The sequence below is a fragment of the Heteronotia binoei genome, chromosome 6 (genome assembly GCF_032191835.1).
Source record: "Heteronotia binoei isolate CCM8104 ecotype False Entrance Well chromosome 6, APGP_CSIRO_Hbin_v1, whole genome shotgun sequence".
NCBI classification, from domain to species: domain Eukaryota; kingdom Metazoa; phylum Chordata; class Lepidosauria; order Squamata; family Gekkonidae; genus Heteronotia; species Heteronotia binoei.
In genome coordinates this window covers 24,807,066-24,824,492 of record NC_083228.1, presented here as the reverse complement: position 1 = coordinate 24,824,492, position 17,427 = coordinate 24,807,066, and positions in this window count along the sequence as shown.

Below are 17,427 nucleotides of genomic sequence, written 5' to 3'. Positions count from 1 at the left end.
GGCTGGTTAAGGACAGGTCGGGCTGCCGCGAGGTGGTGCACTATTTAGATGATTTTTTGTTCGCTGGCGCGTCCGGTTCTGGCACCTGTGCCCGGTTGCTAGACCTTTTTACTGAATTGACGGCCAATTTGGGCGTCCCGCTCGCGCACGAGAAGACGGAGGGCCCAGCCACTTGCATCACTTTTCTGGGTATACAGTTAGACACTGTACAGCAGACTTCCCGGTTACCGGAGCATAAGGTTTTTCAGATCAGGACCAGACTCCGCGCAATGAAAGGCAGGCACAAGGTATCGCTCCTCAAGTTACAGCAGCTTGTGGGGTACCTAAACTTTGCTTGTAGGGTTGTTGCCCCCGGGAGAGCGTTTATACGGCGCCTGTGTGATGCTATGGCGAACATCCGCCTTCCACACCATAGGGTCAGGATAACAGAGAGCATCCGTAGCGACCTGGAGGTTTGGGAGGAGTTTTTAACCTCGTTTAATGGAGTGTCCTTTTGGAGGGAGGATCTGTTGCTCGAAGCCGACCTTCAAATTTCCTCTGATGCGGCAGGATCTGTCGGCTTCGGGGTCATGTTCAGAAGCCATTGGTGCGCTGAGCTGTGGCCCGAGGACTGGCTACGCAGTGGTATTTGCAGGAACTTGACGTTGCTAGAATTTTTTCCCATAGTTGTGGCAGTTTTTATTTGGGGTGATCAGATGGCGGACAAGGTCGTGCACTTCTGGTGCGACAACCTAGCTGTCGTTCACGTGGTTAATTCTTTGACATCTAAATCCAAGCCAGTTATGTCGTTTGTGCGAGTTTTTGTCCTGCGCTGCCTTCAGTTTAACATTGTATTCGTAGCCAAGCATGTGCCGGGCGTTAATAACGGGGTGGCGGACGCCCTGTCTCGCCGACAGATGGAGCGGTTCCGCCTTCTCGCCCCGGAGGCCGATGCCCATCCGTCTCAGATGCCCGCCCATCTTTGGCAACTTGGCAGGCCGAAGCCGGTAGGGCAATTCTTCTAGCGCTGGCCCCGAGTACTCGGAGGGCGTACGACCGCGCGGCATCGTTGTTTAAGGTATTCCGCCAATCTGCCGGGATGGGTGAGGTATGGCCCATCCCGGTGGCCCATTTGATGCAGTTTTGTGTGGATCAGAAGTCTAGAGGTATGAAGGTTAAAACCATCAAGGGCCAGTTGGCAGCGTTGTCTTTTCTTAGTAAAGCCCTGGGCTATCCAGCCGTCGGGGAGGATTTTAGAGTCAAGAAGATGCTTGAGGGTTGGGCCAGGGAACAGGGGCGGAGAGCCGATTCCAGGGAGCCCATATCCCCTACCATTTTGCAAGGTTTGGTGGGCGAGTGGGCCAAGGTTTGTAGCTCGGACTACGAGGGCACCCTGTTTCATGCTGCTGCCCTCACTGCCTTTTTCGGAGCATTGCGCGTTAGCGAGCTTGTACTGTCCTCAAGGAGGGACACATCAGTGACCGCTTTACAGATGGGTGACGTGGTGTTTAACGGAGCGGAGGTTTGGTTACAAGTGCGTAGGTCCAAAACGGACCAACTGGGCAAGGGCACTACGATCAAGTTGGGCCCTTGCTCCGAACCTGGGCTGTGCCCGGTCCAGGCGCTCCGTGCATACTGCCAGGTTAGAGGCTCGGAGGCCGGTCCTTTCTTCCGGCACGAGGGCGGTGCCCCCCTCACGAAGTACCAGTTTTGGGCTGTGACTGCCCGAGCTTTGGGCAATCTGGGGCTGGGGGGTTTCCGTTTTGGGACCCACTCTTTTCGGATCGGTGCGGCGTCGACGGCCGCAGCTATGGGATATCCCGGACCAGCAATTCAACAGGTCGGGCGTTGGAGATCCCCGGCTTACCGGGCCTATGTTCGCCCATTGTTGCTCCCCTAGTTTGTGGGGAAGGATGTTTGGTTGTTATCTGTACTGACTTTATTTTCTTGTTTCAGGTGCTGTGGCTCGACATGGGAGGCTGAGGATCCTCATATGTGGTCACAGCATGGTCTTTTGGGCGGCCCATTTCGCAAGAAGTTCTTCGCTTGGTTCCCAGCTCGGGCTGAGCGAGTGGGCCACGGTTGAGTGGTTGGGGCAAAGGGGGCTTAGATGGGCCCAGTTGTTGTCACTGTTGTTTGACAGTCGGCCCCGTTCCCCTCCCCATTTGTTAGTTCTTCACCTGGGTGGGAACGACCTGGGTTTGCTGCAGGGCAGGGCCCTTTCCCTGCAGGCGATAGCGGATTTGCGGGCCATCGTGAGGAGGTGGCCCAGGGTCCGGATCATTTGGTCGGCAATTTTGCCTCGGAGGTATTGGCAGTCCGCTTGGAACCCTGCGGGGCTGGAGCGGGCTAGGAGAAAGGCTAATCGGGCCCTGAGGTTGGCCCTGGAAGGAGGTCTGGGCACCTTCCTACCGCACCCTGGCATAGACGTGCGCAATGCTGAGCTTTACCGGCCAGATGGGGTTCATCTGTCCGACGCCGGGAATTGGGCCTTCTTGACGGAACTGAGGCAAGGTCTTCGGGAGGCTTTGGGCCTCCCGGGGGTCGCTAATGCCTAAGCAGAGGCTTGGCATTGCGGGTGGCGGAATTTGCAAGGAAATTTGACCTTGCCTGCGGGCACTCAGGCCTCTGCACCGTGGTTGTGCGCGATCCGTATGTAAGGCAGATGGGCTTTATGGCTCAATGTCCTTTGGTGCGGATCGGGTCCATGTATCCCTTTCGGCGCCCCTTTCTGGGTACTGGGGTCGGCCCCAGGGGATGACATGTTTGGCCTGCCGCCCGGTTATAGCCATGTACGTTTGGCTATGACTGGGGGCTGGGTGGCTCGCCCTTGCAGGACTTGGCGGGGTCAGTTGTGACCCCAGGGCTCGTCCTCCCTGTTCTCCTTGCCTGGTTTGTGTTCAGTTAATAAAGTGGCCCATTTCCCAACAACTGTTGTCTGCCTCTTTATTCCGTTTGGGGTCGCAATTCGGCCCCACCCTGGCCGCGCCGCTAAAGCGGCTGCGCGCCAAGGGGCCGTTCTTTGCGGCCCCGGCAGGATCAGAGGCAGCTTTCCCGGGCATCCGGGACTTGTGTGGGGGCGGGGGCAGAGGTTTTAAGTAGCCTCACCCCCCATACCTCTCCACGCAGTCTCGTGGAGTCTTTGGCCCGCCCACCCACCCTGCAGTAGTACAGGTTTTACCGGTCGCCTTATTAGGGGCCAGGTAGGAATTTTTTCTCTTCACCTAGATTGGCCGTTGGTGATGTGTTTTTCGCCTACCTTGTACTGCCAGCAGTGGTGTGGTGTTTGTTAGGTAGCTAATTCGGTCACTTTGCGGAATTTGCAAGGAAATTTGACCTTGCCAACGTGCACTCAGGCCTCTGCACCGTGGTTGTGCGCGATCCGTACGTAAGGCAGATGGGCTTTACGGCTCAATGTCCTTTGGTGCGGATCGGGTCCATGTATCCCTTTCGGCGCCCCTTTCTGGGTACTGGGGTCGGCCCCAGGGGATGACATGTTTGGCCTGCCGCCTGGTTATAGCCATGTACGTTTGGCTATGACTGGGGGCTGGGTGGCTCGCCCTTGCAGGACTTGGCGGGGTCAGTTGTGACCCCAGGGCTCGTCCTCCCTGTTCTCCTTGCCTGGTTTGTGTTCAGTTAATAAAGTGGCCCATTTCCCAACAACTGTTGTCTGCCTCTTTATTCCGTTTGGGGTCGCAATTTCTGGTGTGTGGAGCTGCTATATCAGAGATGGGTGGGCAAATAATAAGCATTGTGTCTTAGGGAAAGGGACATCTGGTTCATCTACTTACCCAATTGTCAATACTTTTTCAGCTAAGTCTCCATCATGCACATAAAGTCATGTATAATCTGAATGCCCTGTGTATGTCAGCATACTTACCTAGGCTGAATTTACAGAACCTGTTTCCATTCCTTGAGGAGAAGGTGGCATATGAATTCAGTCTGTGTGTATGTCAAAGTCTTTTGTCATGTATTATCATTTGGGGATATACCCAATTCTCCATCCAAGTAAACAAGGTCAACAGCTGTGCATCAACTAGCCCACATGATGTTCCTCAAGGAGGTGGCTTGGATCCCACAGGGAGATACAGAGAAAATAAAAAGAATCAGTGCATGGTGTGTTTACAGGCAGAACCAGAAGATGGAGCCCACTGGGATTTTGGCAAGAGGTGAAGCTAAGGTTGCCAACTTTAGCATGGAAATTTTCTGGCGATTTGGGGGTGGTGCCTGGGGAAAGTTTAGTTTGGGAAAGAAAGGGAGCTCAGCAGAGATATTATGGCACTTAGGACTTCTTGTTCTTCTGGACCATAATTCTCAGCCTTATGGCTAAGATCAGGTGTATTATCTATGCCATAATTCTTTTATGTATCATGGAGCCCACCCTCTGAAGCTGTCATTTCCTACAAGGGGAATGATCTGTTGTAATTCCAGGAGATCTCCAGGTCACAGTTTGTACAGTGAAACAAGCAAAAACAAATGCAGCTAATGGGGGAGGCAACTGGTTTAACAGTAAAACAAATACAACCAGACCATTCCCCACCTCCCACCCCTGGGCTGATATTCTGTCCTACTGAGAGAACACATTTTCATCTCCCCTAGCCAAAACTTTCTGCCAAATGCTGATGCCACAGACTTTCAGCTTGCAGAACAGATTTACCTCTGATCTCTGACTGCCAAACCATTTTGTGCTTATATTGTTTTAAGCACTTCTCCTCAGTTTCTGAAAGATCACACCCAGTAGTATACAGCCATTAATATGAAGAATTATGTGAGCAATAATGGCAAATGGGAACCGTGCCATGAAAACTCACATTTGCTACCTGTTTAATTCTGCAGCTCTTCTGCAATTTTGAGAATTATTTTTTAAGTGTCTTTCGCTAATGCCCCTATGATTACATTACAAAAATATATACCACCAATTTTGCTTAATGAAACACTGGGAACATTACTGTTCTCTGACTTAGTTAGCACTCTTAAAAGACGTGCATGTGTTATCCACATGAAAGTTAATGACAAATTCGGTATCTCTCTAGATGGTAGTTAATTGTTAGTGATGGAATAAATTCACGGCTGATTATCCTGTATCTAAGCAACTTAAATATAAATGCACAAGCGTATTTCATATCTCATTCACCAGTGCATGAAATACATGCCAGGTTCTACAATATGTCAGCTCTCAGAGGTATGGCACATTTGCTTGATCGACTATATTAAGACTAATAGGCATTTGAAATGGCATCTCAACAAGGCAATTTAGTTTGATTGCGATGAACCCCAGGATTTTCGGCTGCTACATTAAGCCCAAGAAGTTTACTTTGGATGATCACCTTCATTCGCAGCATGCCTGGAACCATGTGACCAGTTCATTTTTTTTCAAAAGGGTTGAGAACAAAATGTGAAATTATAATAATCAGAGGCGCTATTAAAATAACTAAACACAACATCTGGCAATGAGAAATTAACTTTGTCCGAGGAATCGCGAGGGCTGTTTCACTTGATGCGACCAATTTGGTAAACCTTGAGGTCAGAAATATTAAACCCTTCCTTGGGCATTTGAATACTTGACGTACATCAAGCCATTTAAGCATGAGCTCAGATTAATATTAGCAAGAGCTGTCCCATTTTCAGCCTGTATAGATTCTGAGGTACAGTTCTGCATTGTTTAAATTTCTGTCTAGTAAATCTGTTATTTCAAAAATTGCACAAATCCCATTGAAACAAATGGAAACTGAACAACAGTGCTTGGTAGATATGCTATCAGTCTTTTAGTGGAATGGGATAGGTTCTCATTCATTCATTCATTCATTCATTCATTCATTCATTCATTCATTCATTCAGGTGCTTCCACAATACATTTCTCCCCTCTACCATGACCATTCACACAATCATTTAGCTTCCATAATTCAGGAAACATTATTCCAATTTTAGTGTTCATTTTTCTCCACCCCTCAGGTGCCAGGTTTGGGGGTCTGTTTCTTTTACACTGATGGTTTATTAACAATTCTTCCAACATGTGTAACACAATGAATTGAAGTCTGAACTGACAAAATTAGTGATTTGAGGAGGGATGGTACATACCCTCACTTACTACTATGATCTATCCACCCGTATACCTACCATTATCTGTTCTTACCTTTTTAAATTTTCAAAATAAAACTAAGTTCACAAGAATTAATTTCACCTCATTTCTTAAAGTCTTGAAAATGGAGCAAGAATGGATGCAGAGGTGAAGGGGCAAAATATATAATATATACAGCCTCTCAGACTCTCTCTCTAGAACTACTATAGAGTAGATATACCATTTTTGAGTTACTTCTGCCCTCATACTCTTCCTTCTTCCATGAAGCCAACAGTGGTTTGGAAACTCTTATAGAGAAAGAGCCACACAGGCAGTTTCTGCACACCAGGTGAAAATTCTAATTAACAGTGAGGGGAGGGTAAACTTTTCACTTTCTCAAGAGCAACACAATCAGTGTAACAGCATGGAAAAAAGACTAGCTGAAGATGGGCCCCCCCCAGCAGTCACACTGAGAACTCCAGCTAAATTGAAAGAAGTGGAAAAGTAAATCCTTTCTATCATATAGCTGGGATACAGAGACAAGAATACAAACAAGAATACCGATGATCATTAAACAGCAAAAGCATCAAAACAAAAACACCACGAAGCCACTAAAATACATGTGCAGACATGTAAGGGAACCTTTGAAGTAAGAGCAGGGTTGCCACCATGGAAATCACAGGATGTCTAACCATTTGACATGTTTGTAAAGCACAAATAGCCCATCAAGGTGTTTATTATGGAATCTTGGGTCCTTTTGTTAAAAATGTTGATGGGAAACCAGTCACAAAGGACTAATAGTCCATAAAAGGTCTTTTTCTCCAGCCCAGAATTTCAGTTTTCAGAGTAAGTCTGACAAGCCATGTATCATTATGGTTACAATCACATCCTTCTGAAATCAAAAGGAAAACTTCAATTGATGTCCATTAGCTGAGGAAAGTTCATGTTCTGAACTTCCAGAAATCCAGTCTCCATTACAAATCAGGCCCCCATGCTCTGAATCTGGATTAACATTCAACACAAAGTTTGTATTCTGTCTGCTGTCCAATTCTTCCTGCTGGTCCCCTCTTTCTAAACAAACCAACCGTTTGTTGCAAAGGATGTGGAGAATAGGGTTGCCAGGTCCAATAATTACACTGGTGGGGGAGGTAGAAGGACTTTCTGGAAGTGGGGGCAGAGCGCCATGACATCTTCACAATGGTGACATGGCATGGCAACACTCTGCTTTTTGGGCAAAACTTTATGGTAAAATCACCTTCAAACCATAGAGTTCTGCCTAAAAAACAGCTTCACCATACAATGTCACTGATTATGTCACTTCTGCATGATGTCAGCACATCACCTTTGGGAGTGGGATTTCCCCCTGCCAGTCAGCTGACCAGTGGCAGTCAAGAACCCAAAAACTGGAGGGTCCCCCGCTCCCAACTGGGAAATGGCATCCCTGGTAGAGACCCGGGGTTGGAAAAATGGAGAGCTGACCCGCTTCTTCCAAGAGGAGTGAACTGGAGCCTTTGTTTTGGGCATAAAAGGCAACTCCAACGCCTGCTGCCTACTTTTTCCAGAAAGGGAGCTGTCTAAGACATGCTTGAAGAATTTTGAGGGGGTTTACTTTGGCAGACGAGGAGTCCCAGAGGAATTCCTTTTCTGCTTTGAAGAGCCCCCGGTGAAGAATTGCATTCCATCATCTACAAAGGGTCTCCGGGGTCATTAAATTGACATAAACTCATCAAGATTCCAACTTTCTATGGATTACAATAACATCTGAAAGGGAAGAGATCAGTGTAGAGAAGAAAAGACTTCTGTTAAGGTAAAGATCTTTATCTACCACTCCGGGACTAAAACAAGCTTTTTAAAATTAAAAGATTAAGATCTGGGACTAACTGTAAGAGCATAAAGTCAAGAAGGAGGGAGTAAATTTGGAACTTTTGGGACAAGATAAGCAGGAAAATGCAGAAAAATAACTGTTGTTTGACATACCTGTGGTTTTGGGAAAACCCCCCCGACATAACAGAGTTGCTGAGCTTCAAGATGAAACAGGAAGTGACGTTTTATAAATATCATGAGACTATAAACCATCGAGAACGAGACTTCATGGCCAGAGAGTCAGGAAGTAAATATTGGAAGAAGGAAATCTTCAAGCCTCCAGGGGCATCTCTAGAGCCAGAAATCATAGAGAAACATTGGCAGCGATTAAAGAAGGGTCAAAGGTTTTATATTTTTAAATAAGGAACGGGACTTTAAAAGTTTATAAAACCGGCAGGAATCATTCTAAAAAGGAGAAAAAAATTGGACTATAAGAGTAAAACTAAATGTTAAGCATTATTGAAGAAAGGAAAACTTTTTGAAAAAGGGGCTTGGAAAAGTCATGGCCGCCATTTTGGATTTTATAAAAACTTTAAAAATTAATATCGTGAGCTAGGAAGCTCAGAGAATGGCAATTTTGGGCTTGTTGGAAAGGGCATGCCCTAATCTATTGAATTCTGGCATTGGTTTGCTGATTGGTGAGGTCAACGTTAGAGCCTATTTTGTGCAATGGGAGGACAGTGATGTCTGATCAAAAGCCGGGAACACATTTGAGATCAGGCTCATTGGGGGAAGGAAAAATGGCTAAGCAAGTTCAAGAGCAACTGGATGCAATGGAGGCAAGATTGGTGAAGGTGATGAAGGACTTAATAACTGGAAGTGAGAAGAAACTAACTAAAGAAATTAATTCTAGTGCTGAAGAAGTCAAGAAAGAAATTAAGAGAGAGATTGAAGATCTCAGGAAAGAGTCACAAGCAACAGCGCAGAAGACACAGGAGATTGAAGCTAAAGTCAAAGACCAAGATGCTATTATTAAGAAGATGCAAGAGAAAGCAACACTACAAGATTGCAAGTTAATGGAAAACTTGATTAGTTTAAGAGGTGTTCTTGAAAATGAACAAGAGGATTTAAAGAAGTACATTTCAATAATCATTGCTGAGTACATGGGAGAGGACCCTGAGGTGACGGGACATTTGTATGACTATGTTTACAGGGTCAACTCAGAATTTGCTAGAAAGCACAAGCTACCAAGGGATGCGGTAGTAAAATTTACTACAAGAGATATGGTGGGAAGGATTTTAAGTCAGCAATATGAAAAAGAAATGGTGGTGGAGGAAAGCAAAGTAAGAATAATGAAGGAGCTGCCAAGGAAGGTCATAAGTGACAGAAGACAATTTAAGAAATTGACAGACAAGCTAAGGGCGAAGGGAATAAGATACAGATGGATTCTACCCGAAGGCCTTGGCTTTGAGTATAAAAGACTGAGAATTACAATAATAGATACTCAAGGCATAAAGAGGTTTTTTGTGGACAATAAAGAATTTGGAGATACAGAATACTTGAAGAATCATTATGGATTACAAACTAATTTCTTGGAATGTAAATGGACTAAATTCACCGCAAAAAAGAAAAGAAACGTTTCATTGGATTAAAAAACAAGAATGTAATATAGTTTGTCTACAAGAAGTACATATTAAACAAATGCCTTTTTTCACATTAACCCATATGACATACATATTAAACAAATGGATTATAAATTTTTATGGAACAAATCCTTGGGTGAAGAATTTTTTTCATTGACTAAGGAAAAGAAAAAAGGAGTGATTTTTTATATCAAAAAAGAATTGGAGCCAAAGTTGATTTTTAAGGACAATGAAGGTAGATATGTTGCAGTGGAGGTATTGATGAATGAGAAGAAGACATTGTTATTGAGACTATATGCCCCAAATGGGGCAAAGAATGCTTTCTTTAAAGACATTATGCAACAATTATACCAACTGACATATGACCAGATATTGTTAATGGGAGACTTTAATGGAACTATTAAGAATTCTTTGGATAGGTCTGGGGGAAAAAAATACAGATAGCAAACTGCCAAAGTCACTTTTTGAACTAATAAAACAGGAAAGTCTGGAAGATGTATGGAGAAAGTTTAATCCTAATGTACGTGATTATACTTTCTTTTCAGCAAGGCACGACTCCTTCTCAAGAATTGATATTTTATGGACTACCAAAGATTTGGGATATTACAAATAAAATAGAGATTCTTCTGAAAATCGGTGCAGACCATAATCCATTATTGTGGTTGGCAAAAGACGGGAAAAAGGTGAGGAGATGGAGATTAAATGAGGACTTATTGCAAAATGCAGAAATAGTGGCTTCTCTTGAAAAAGAAAATAAAGCCTTATTCCAAACAACTGAAAATCAGGGCGTTCAATATCAAACTATGTGGGACACGTATAAAGCTGTAATGAGAGGAATTTTAATTACACTGAACAATAAAGATAGAAGGGACAAAGAAAAACAAATGGTGGATTTACAAAAAGAAATTGGCAAAAAAAAAAGTGAACTGCAGAAAAGACCAGGGCAGAAAATTTTGCAGGAGATTACAATCTTACAGAGTCAATTGAGGCATTTATTGAATAAGGAGGTGGAATGGAACTTAAAAAAGACTGCAGCAGAAATCTTTTGAGGGTGCTAACAAACTTGGGAAGTACCTGGCGTGGCAAATGAAGGAAAAAAAGGGAGAAAAAAAATTATAAACAGAATTATAGTTGGAGATAAAGCTATTGTGGAGCAAGCAGGAATTCTTTGCTAGGATACTACCAGAACGACTCAAACAGCACTTAAATACCTTTATTCAAGAGGAGCAAGCAGGTTTTCTCCCCAGAAGGCAGATTAGAGATATCAGAACAATAATAGATATTGTAGAATATTACGAAAAGCATCCAGAAAGAGAGGTAGAATTGCTTTTTGCTGATGCAGAGAAAGCTTTTGACAATCTTAATTGGGACTTTATGTTTGCGGTGATGGAGAAATTGAAATTAGGAAGTGATTTTATAAAAATGGTCAAGACAATCTATACAGAACAAGCTAAACTTTGTGTGAATGCAGACCTGACAGAGCAAATGACAATTAGCAAAGGAACAAGACAAGCTTGCCCTCTATCTCCATTGCTATTTATAATGACTTTAGAGATTTTGCTGATGCAAATCAAAGAGGATAAAGAAATAGTGGGGCTGAAATTGAAAGGTTTCTCTTACAAATATAGGGCATTTGCAGATGATGTGATGTTTAGTAAGGAAAACCCATTACAAGTGACACCCTTGTTGTTAAATAAAATTAAAGAGTACAGAGAGTTGGTGGGCTTCTATATAAATAAGAAAAATCGAAAATTCTAAGTAAGAATCAGATCCACAGGAGGAAAAATGGCTATCATACGAACAACTGCTAAAAATACAGGGAGGCAAAGTGGCACTAAAACTGATGGAAGAATTGCAGGACAAACTTAATTGGTATCAAATGCAACAAATTAAAAGCTTGGTGGAGCAAGATATTAGAAATACAGGAATAAGACAAGAGCAAACAGAATTGGAAAAAGTGCTGTTGGGCGAAAATGAAAAATTGATTTCAAAAGTTTTTAAGTTACTATTGAAATGGTCTACAAAAGATGAAGTAGTGAAACCTCAAATGATAAAATGGGCAATAAACATGAACAAAGAAATACAAATGGAGACATGGGAGCACCTATGGAAGAACTCTATGAAAATATCGACGTGTTACAATATAAAAGAGAACTGTTTCAAAATGTTGTATAGATGGTATATGACACCTAAGAAATTAGCAGAAATGAATAATCAAATATCAGATAGGTGTTGGAAGTGTAAAAAACATGAAGGTTCTTTCTACCATATGTGGTGGACTTGTGATAAAGCGAAACAGTTTTGGCAAATGATTCAATAAGAGACCTCGAAAATTTTGGGTTATGACATCAAGAGAGCACCAGATGTCTTTCTGGTAGGATTACAAATGGAAAGTTTTCCAAAACAAGATAGGACATTGTTGTGGTACTTGCTTTCAGCTGCAAGGGCATTATATGCGCAAATGTGGAAGCAAGATAAAATACCAGAGAAATGGGACTGGATCTTAAAAGTGTTACATTGGAGTGAAATGGATAAACTGGCTAGAATCTTAAAAGACTGTAAATCAGAAAATTTCAAAGATGATTGGAAGAAATGTCAAGAATGTGTTGAAAAACAATGGAAAGTCAAGAGACTATTAGTGGTTTTTGATAATATGTTCTGAACTTTTAAGGGGAAGATAAAGATGTAAAAATGGATTTTTGATTTGACATGCAATTTAGTATTGGGTTAGATTATGAGATAAATAGAGGGTTAATTTTAACAATCATTAATACATAATCTTGGTTTATTTTGTATTAAGGTAAATTGGAAGTGAAGATTCTGTAAGCATGAATTTTACTTTTTTTTCTTTTTAATTATTTTAGACACCGGTGGAGGTCAAGAAAATGAGGGTTGGGGGGAGGAGGAAACTTTGTAATGTATTGGTTAATATTCTGAAATTTATGGTTGATGAATATTTTTCAATATGTTGCAAAAATAATAAAATTTGGTGTAACCAGAGAACCAAAATAAAGGAAAAGCAACAGGTCTGGATGGACTTCCAATAGGAAAAAAAAAGCAAGTAAAGCTTGATGATGGAACCAGAAGACATGTATTTTTCCCTTGAAGTTGGGAGGGAAAACTTTTAGCAGGCCTCTCCCCAACTCACTCTGCTAATTAATCTGTATCTCCCAGGATCCTTCTAGGCAGTGTTCTTGGATTGAGGGCTGAAGGCACTACACTGCGGTGATGTTACTCCATAGGGACTGCTGTACCTGCCTCCATGAGAATTATTGTGGGTTCCACACAGATCAATATTCCTTGTGAAACCACTGGGTGAAGTTAATTAAAAACCTGAAATAGAGTTTTATTAGTATTACTCAACAAGCATCTCCAGTACAGATAGTTTCATGGCTATGGGTGAAACATATACTTGGAGGAGGTTTTGTAAGAGTTCCTTTGCTGGGCACACAGAGATCCTGATTGCAATTACAACTCTAATTGCAGAACAGTATCATACAAGTGAAGCAAAATTTTAAAGTTACAGGTATGGTTGAGAGATTCAGAGGATTGCCATTTTGGTCTGCAGTACAACAGCTAAGTTCAAGTCCAGTAGCATCTTTGAGACAGACAAGATTTTCAGGGTATAAACTTTCAAGAGTCAAAACTCCCTTGGCATCTTGAAAGCTTATAGCCCAAAAACCTTATTGGTCTCTAATACACTACTGGACTGGAATCTAAGTATGGTAGAATTAGTAGGTATGGTATGAAAGACAATGTCTCGCTGAGAATGATATTGGTTGTTATGGTTTGCATGATATATTTTTATATTTTCAATTGAGGAATGATGCACACCATGCAATTCCTTTGTTTACTCATACAACAGACAGGGGAAGACATCCTTCATTTTACCAAGAAAGTTCCTAGTGGGTCACTGGTGGCCAAGTTGAGCTGACTGTTAGTAGTACAACTGATGCCCCTTGGCTCAGCGGCCAACCATGGCATGGGAGGGGGCAGTGTGCAAGTTTATGAGTATTATCATTAATGCCACTAGCTGGGTCCAAGACAAACACCCCATGCAAGAGCTTCTCAGCCTGGTCTTGGCCAGCACTGCATGGGATAAGTGCTTGGTGAGCCTATGTTCATTGTTGCTATTGCTGCTGGGTGTATCCAAGCCAATTACGCGCAGGCAGGGGCCACTTGGTTCAGCTTGTCCGTAGCCCATTTTAATGGACCCATCCACCCCTGGCAACAGACTTATATTTTGTAAGTGTGCATGTCCATTAAAAAAGTTCACAGGTAATTCCATAGTCATTAGGCAGTGTCTCCTGGACAGCAGAAGATTAACACTGTATGTGTTTATTTATTTACTTACAGAATGTATATTTTGCCTTTCTGCCCAATCAGGGCCACCTAGAGCTTCCACACAGGCTGATGGCTTGGAATATTTGGCCTGCTGAACAGAGACCAGACATGTGCAGAAGCTTGTTTAACCACTTAAGAGTCAGAGAAGAACTGATGTATGGGCAGGGAGGACCCTTTATTTAGACGTCATCAGCAGAACATTATGAATTAACCAAATTCATAATTATGAACTTCAGAGTTACTGCTTCTTAGGACCATCAGTCCAATTTTTATTCATTTCCCATATATATTTCATTACTAAATGCTATTAATCCAGAGCATATTTCATCTCTGGTGCTTTCCCACTGGCTGATTACGCATGCACATCTTACTGCAGATTTTCAGAGCAGTAAACCATTTATCTTGACTTAGGTTTCTGTGCCCACTTGACACACCATTCTTTTTTCCTCCAGTGTATTTATTCTGCAGCTACTTTTTAAAAAATAAAAATAAAAAAGCACTTTTCTAAATCAGGGTGGAATGTCACTTGTGATGTGTGGGGAGTGGCATCCAAAGTTTTTTTTTTTTTTTTAACCATGCAACTGCCCTATTTTTGCTGATGCCCTAGCATAGCTGCATAGTAACACTGATTTCCTGCCTTCCCTTGCAAATCTGCATCATTTTCTCTTTCTGATTCTCTAAATTGATCCTGCATACTGGCTGTGATCTTGGCAGTTTTTAAAAGCCTGTCCTGTGGGAATTGCGCTCTTCCTCCAAATGGATCAATTCCAAGCAACTCTTAAGTTTGGTGGTTTGCAGAAGGACCATGTGGCTTAGCTGCCATTTTAAAGTTAGGCTTCCAGAGATAGCTAAAATGCTCCCCCCCCCAAAAAAACCCCCACCTTTGTTCACTAAAACATTAAAGGGAAAAATGCGTTCAAAGCTTTAGGCGCAGACACTCAGAAAACCCAGGGAAATAGCAACCAGAAACTGAGCTGAGTGCTGAAGGGAATAAAATCAATGCAGAATCACAAACATGCACAGCAAAAACAGGGAAAACACCCGCACATAATAGGCCATTATCTGTCTCCTTGCATTCATGTGAATTATGATAATATATTAGAACACACAAAAGTTAAAAGATTTGCACTGGAGGGTATCCTAAGAAGAAATATGTTATACAAAACTAGTGATAACCTATTGTATTCCACAGAGGAATTCAGCACAGCCCTTGATTTTTCTCTAAATAGCACACTACAGAATCACTGTACATGCACATGCAATAAAAACCGGGAAAAGTCTGTTAGTTAAATGATGTATGAAGACATTCATTTATTACATATGAAGAGGCAGTCCAGACTGAGATGGCAATTTAGGAGCAAGGCCTGTTGATCCATGGAAGAGAAAATTAAGACACATTCCTATTCTGGGGGGTGGAGGGAAGATTTTGAGATTTAAATTATGGAACTCTTCTGCAGAGCGAATATATTGGCAATGAGTTCCGACTTGCTGTGCAGGAAGGAACTAATGGCTCAGAGACAGTGTTGACACAGCTGCCACTCAGAGGAACTTCACTTTGGTCAGTTCATCCTCAGTGCTGGTACAGTCGCTTTTGCCACCAGCAGCTCTCCTTTCCTTCTGCTAGAGATGTTAATAAATGTTAAGACTGTCTGGTATTTTTGTTTCTGGCATGGTTTTTTTACCACACTGGTTAAACCTGCAGTCATATTTTCCCCAATCGCATCAATGAGGCTCAATGGGCAGATTAATATTAAAAGTGATACATGTTCTTGGGTGAAAGGTTCCCCAAATGTTTTCATTTGGTTGTGGGATCTCCCCTTGTTTATTTTTTTTTTACCCAAATCTCAGCTCCCTCACCTAGAAAGAGTTCCACAGTATACACAGGTAATGTAATTATCATTGCTAGCATCTTCTACCAAAGCCTAAATAACTGCAGTACAGAACACACATACACACACACAAACAAACACCATTATTCTTAAGTGCTCTGCTTAGACAAAGTTATTCCCGTCCAATAATATTCCTCTTTATATATAACACAGCAGAGCAATTTAAAAGATTATGGTCCTGAACAAGAATGATTACATCTTGCATGCATTTCTTTCTGCTCTAACAGCATTTTGGTAACAAAAATATGGAGGGGCGGGGAGAACCGAGGGTGGTGAGAAATAGCCAGAGAGCAAACCGAGACTTCAAACTGCAAAATAAACAGTAATTTTTATTACTTATTCAAATAAACAAATGTATTTTTAAAATGCGATGAAGTTAGAGCATATAGTAGCTGAAATTTATGCTGTAATTAGCAACTAATTGCCAGTATTATTTTTAAGTCGCTCATTCCACTGCTTTCTTTCTAATTCATGCATGAGTGGGATTCTCTGATGGGATAAACAGTAAGCCAAGCAAGAAAATGATGGTAGTAACTTTAAAAGCAGCCAAACTTTCTGTCGGACAATATGACAAATGTCAGTGGGTTAAAGATTTCACATTGGCTCAATTTTCCACTCGGGTTAAGAGTAGAAGTTAGGGATAGCTTTGCTGAGGGTTTTGTTTGGGGAAATTGGGGGGAGGGTTTGGTTTACTTATTTACCTGTGAAATCCTGGTAGGAATAGATGAATGGTTTATCATTTAATGATTTACTACAATCATATCCGATCTTGCAATCCAGTCAGGGATGCCAAGGCAACTAACAGTTAAAATAACATAATAAACTACAGAAAATGAACATTTTCTGTATAGTATTTAAGAGGGGCAGATTTTAATCTAGAGAACTGGGTTTATTTCCCACTCCTCCACATGAAGCCTGTTGGGTGATCTTGGGCCAGTCACAGTTCTCTCAGAACTCTCTCAGCCCCACCTACCGCACAATGGGCCTGTTGTAGGGAAAGGAAGGGAAAGACAATTGTAAACCACTTTGAGACTCCCCAGTGTAGAGAAAAGTGGGGTATAAAAACCTACACTACTACATCATCATAAAACCGATTTTTATAAAAGAACTCAAATAGAGATATGAAACAGAGGACTATAAATTAAAACACAAAACAGGAACTGAGTCACTGAGGAAATGCTAGATTAAACAAAAAAAGGAAGTCCTAACCCACTGGTAGAAGACAAGACAGTGACAGAAGGGGACAAGTGGTTATGGATGCCTCTCCCACAGAGGGAAGGGAGACAGGCAAGATGGCACATCAGTCAGACTTATACTTTCCCAGGTATCATGCTCCATTCAGATGTTACTATGGCAGCAGCTGTACCCCCCTCCCCAAGCTAATCAAAGTTGGCTGTTGAAAGAGATAAGAACTTTTGCTGCCTTAAAGAAAAGGTGGCTACTGAAGATAATGCCATACTATGTGGGCAGGCCCTGCTCTATAAAAAGGCAAGGAGATACAGTGGCTTCAGGCATTGGGAGGTATCTCCTCAGCCCCTACTGCTGCCTTCCTTGCCCCCAACCCGGGAGTTAAAGCAGCTAATACTCCTTCCTTTAAAAAAAAATTAAATAGATTTTATTTTATTGAATCTAATCCAATACAAGGAGAACATAGGGAACATGTGGAAAATAAATAACAGAAACATAAATCTAACATACAAGAATCCAATTT